Source organism: Sinocyclocheilus grahami, unplaced genomic scaffold (assembly GCF_001515645.1).
Source record: "Sinocyclocheilus grahami isolate Dianchi unplaced genomic scaffold, SAMN03320097.WGS_v1.1 scaffold866.1, whole genome shotgun sequence".
Classification (NCBI taxonomy): domain Eukaryota; kingdom Metazoa; phylum Chordata; class Actinopteri; order Cypriniformes; family Cyprinidae; genus Sinocyclocheilus; species Sinocyclocheilus grahami.
The window spans coordinates 687,450-692,587 of NW_015506045.1; positions in this window are offsets into that span (position 1 = coordinate 687,450).

A 5,138-nucleotide genomic window follows, 5' to 3' on the forward strand; every position below is an offset into this window, starting at 1 on the left:
ATACATTTATATAAATTGGGTGAAAAAAATAGTTTGTCTTCGTAATCTTTAATCAAAATCTGAACATTTACTTCTGCTCTAGAATGGCATTCCTTTTCTGATGACATCAGTTTGACAGCTTGGGCAGAATATACTTAAACACACCCCTCCAACCGTTAGATTGCTATGAGTGAGAGACAGAGAGGAGGAGCGCAAACATAAAACCATGCCCTCTATTCAGTATTCCGTTTCAGATGGAAATATGTCACTACACTGAAATTAAGTTGGCAGCAACTTCTGGTTCAGGCCACTTTAACATTAGGGCTGCCCCCTAATATATGCCCCCTCCGTGAATAACAGATTGTTAATGGCTAGTCTATACAATACATCGGACAGGACATCTAAACGCTCGCCTATCATTCATCGACCTCTCAAATATGGCTTATCATCTGAAATATGTAAGTATTAGCAACTTTACATGGCCGCTCAATCTAATGTTAAAGGGGTCCTATTATGCTTTTTCACTTTTTTAATTTTAGTCAGTGTGTAGTGTGTATGTTTGGGCATAAAAAAGATCTTCAAACTTACAAATCTCAAAGTCCACTCCAAAGGGAGATATTTCGTTTTTAAAAAATCCCATTTCAAGAACTACAACAAACGGCTCGTTTGGACTACAGCGTTTGTTTTCCAGGTTTTGTGATATCACAAAGTGGCCCATTAGAATATCATTAAAATAATTCCCGCCTATGGAAATTCTAATGGTTGGGGGCTGGGGAGGGGTGAGGTCGTGGTTAGAACGCTTGGTTGAGTGCATCAGACAAGACGACGACGAAGAAGTGCTGCTGTAGCCTCAAGTTTTAGCAAGTTATTAGACAGGCAGGATAGTTCAGGTTAATTGTTTATTCAACAACTGTTCCAAACCAATTTGGCAGCAAAAATCAGTATCATGAGATTTACCTCATATTGTGACATAGGCAAAATAAATTTTTGCTGTCGGCCGGAAATCTCCTATGACCTAAACTGCTACTTTTTAGGAAATTAAAAAACAAACAAACAAACAAACAAAAAAAAACCACTGTATTTAAATAAATAATAAACACTGTTTTCTCAAAGTTGGTATTGTGGCTTTATTGAATACAGATATACATTTATATAAATAAATGTATTAGGCCCTTAATGGGTTAGCTCCTGCTATATGAGTGTCACAGCAAAGGGTCTGAATACTTAGGACCATGTGATATTTCAGTTTTTCTTTTTTAATAAATCTGCAAAAATGTCAACAATTCTGTGTTTTTCTGTCAATAAGGGGTGCTGTGTGTACATTAATGAGGAAAAAAAATTAACTTAAATGATTTTAGCAAATGGCTGCAATATAACAAAGAGTGAAAAATTTAAGGGGGTCTGAATACTTTCCATACCCACTGTATATGCGCCTGGGAAACACTGGACTACGGTATAAATAAATTCAACTGTATAACAGTTTCACTGCAATTCATGTTCTAATGTTAGAATTAAATAACAATAAAAATAATACATATGCACTTATCTGTACTTAAATGCAGTTTTTTTAAGCGGTTGTTGACATCCTATCTAAAAAATGTGATTTAGCCAAAGAACAACAACAATAAAGTTAGCACTCTAATATGTCTTGCAATATCCGTGCGTGCAAAGTTTCTGCACGATCCTCTTGTTCGATATTCTCTGGGTCTGAATCCGGCTCAAATTGATATGGCAATATTGACGCCATCCTTAACTAAACTTGCTGCTTTGGCAAGGGGTGGGGCAGCACTGAAACACCTTCGAAGCTGTTTGCCAATCACAACGCACTGGGATAGCTAACCAATCACATCACATTTTGTTTTTTGGAAGGTGGGCCTTCATTAAACCCGGAACTAATCAAGCCGTTTGTGCCAGACTGGGGAGAAAGGTATTGTAATAATGTAAAATATGTAAAAAATTATGCGTTTTTCGAACCACCAAGCATGAGAGCATGTTCTAGTACACCCCCCAAAACAAATTCAAGACATTGTAAAAGAGCATAATAGGACCCCTTTAACCTAGAAAAATGTACGCTAATTGTCTGTGCGGAGAGTGTAAACTGAACAGTAGCGCTCACTGCAGGACAGATGGAGGCACCGGTGTTGTGCCGAATTCTGCACCCCTGCCAGATTATGCACCCCCTAGTTGAAGTCGCTACCTGATTGACTAATCCCAACCCCACCCCTAATCCTAACCCCTCCCCCACACCTACTCCTAAACCTACCAATACTAGGGTGTGCATAATCTGGCAGGGTGCAAATTTCAGCACTACACCGGTGCTCTCACTTACTCCTAAAATACTCTTACAGATAAGAGTAATAGCTACATCTTTCGAATCTTTAAAGACTCCACGTTTATTTTTGTGTGAATATGTTGTGCGGTCTCTGTGAACTTGAGCGCGAAACTTCGTGTATATCTTTGCAACTTAGACATAGCTTCATTTACAGACATTAAATATATCTATAGAGAGTGAAATGTCTACTTTCAAATGAACCAATTCAAATGGAAAACAAATTTTCAGATTATGTAATCCATATGCATACAGACGCATCCACTCTTGTTTTCATCTCTTAATCCAAAAACAAAGAAAGCACTAGTTTATCAAATTATTAAGAGTGTAAACTGAACAGTAGCGCTCACTGCAGGACAGATGGAGGCACCGGTGTTGTGCCGAATTCTGCACCCCTGCCAGATTATGCACCCCCTAGTTGAAGTCGCTACCTGATTGACTAATCCCAACCCCACCCCTAATCCTAACCCCTCCCCCACACCTACTCCTAAACCTACCAATACTAGGGTGTGCATAATCTGGCAGGGTGCAAATTTCAGCACTACACCGGTGCTCTCACTTACTCCTAAAATACTCTTACAGATAAGAGTAATAGCTACATCTTTCGAATCTTTAAAGACTCCACGTTTATTTTTGTGTGAATATGTTGTGCGGTCTCTGTGAACTTGAGCGCGAAACTTCGTGTATATCTTTGCAACTTAGACATAGCTTCATTTACAGACATTAAATATATCTATAGAGAGTGAAATGTCTACTTTCAAATGAACCAATTCAAATGGAAAACAAATTTTCAGATTATGTAATCCATATGCATACAGACGCATCCACTCTTGTTTTCATCTCTTAATCCAAAAACAAAGAAAGCACTAGTTTATCAAATTATTAAAATGTTAATGCAGTCTCCTTACTGTTTTTCCCTGACACATTCATTATCGTTATTTCTGCTGGTGTGCTGTGGCAAGCTTTATGCGTGTTTGAGCAAGCTACTTGAGCGCTTATTAGTCTTTGTAGGCAATTAAAGGCTCATTATAATGATTTAAATGGTTTATTAACAGGAACGGCTAGAGCAACATATATAAAATATAAAAACAAGAACGAGCATTACTATAAAGGCTAAAGCACACTACACGCGTAATCAATCATCACCTACCTCAACTACTGTGACATTGAAGACCGGAAGAGGGGCGGGTATGACAAAGGCTACGTTCTAATGCTTCCTGTCCAGACATTTAAATACTCTGACATTAATTATCCCTATTGCTCACTCCCATAAAGGGTAAACCACCCGAAGAAGGGAAGCCCATCCCACACTGCCACATAGGCCTACAGATAGGCTATGCTTATAGTCATTATACTTATATTAATATATATTAATTATATTAATAGTCATTATACTATTAACATTTCATCAAAATCAAGTTCAAATACAAATTTTTTGACCAGCGAATGTTTTTTTTCAGTCATTACCGTCACATCAGAGGCAGTACTTACATCACATTTACGTTTTCATGAACTCGCAGGGTATACCGTTTTCTGTCGCTATGTGGGCACTCAGTTTTTTCTGTTATTTGGCCACAATATCATATTATAAAAGATTTAGCGCTTCACACAACAAACTATTTGGCTGTGACTATTTGTTAGACTAAGACACTCTTCTCAGCTCCTCAAATACAAAAAACATCAGCCTTTATAAATATAGTGTTTCTTGTGTAAAGAAAACACTGTACTTATGCAATCAACAGTTCTTTATTTACATTCAGACCGCAAACAAGCTGAGATGCTACAAACTGCACGCCACAGTTCATTCACGAGAGAGGCGGGAGGAATAATGAGAATTTACTGACAGTTTGAGGAGCCAATGGAGTTACGAGGTTTAGAGGCGGTGGCGTCACTTACTGATGATCCAGGATCAGTGGTCCTTAGCAGTTATAGTTCCGATTTGAGCTTGATCTTCAGAAATACTTTGGAGAATGTAGCTGTTGTTGACACTACTGTGCAGTGAAAATGTAGTTAAGCTAGTAGCGTCACTACTTGTAGCAACCCTACTGCCCAACACTGGCTGCGTCACCCTGTGGTAGAAACCGGAAGGCCTACTGGCGAGCACACGTCGGCACACCGCCCACGTGCCTCCCTCTCCCTCTCTGCCTTGGATATAATCCATGTTATATCCAAGGCAGTGGAGGAACTCGAGCTAGAGTGGGCCCCTCCCGCTGAACCAGAACTTGGAAGACTGGACAAGTGGTACCGCTAGCCTGACCGCTGTTGCACCGCAAGCTTCCAAAGGCCAGCCTCCTTTATTTCCCGAAGGTATCGAAGATGTGGCACGCCTTGTATTCAGCTCGTACTCACATCTCTGGACCAGCGCTCCTCAATACCGTCAAGTTCAGAAGCAATCCAGGGCTATAAAGCATTTTATGCCAAAGTGCGCTGGAGCCCCCCCTCCTGTGCGATTTTGTTTGCGCTCATTCTCGGCATAGCGCTCATCATCTAGATCGCGGCTAGTCCTCGTCTCTAGAATGTTATCCCTTTGCTCAATACCCCTTCCCTAAATGGCAGGGTCCTCGTCCATCAGGAATCCAGACCCCGAAAACGCAGCCGCGTTCCTGATGGACCAGGAAGGAAGAGGAAGCTGCAGTTCAGCATCGGAGATGAGCCGGCATCGAAGTCTGCACTTATTCGTGCGTTCCCCCCATCCCCCTGCCTGTTGCCGGTGACAAGAGTGTTCTAAATTGTTCTGTTGTTTGTTGTGCAATAAAAACAAAACAACCTCACAAAAAGAGCCGTTTTCCGTACCGCCTCCTCCTCACCACCAGAGGGAACTCTCTCCTGA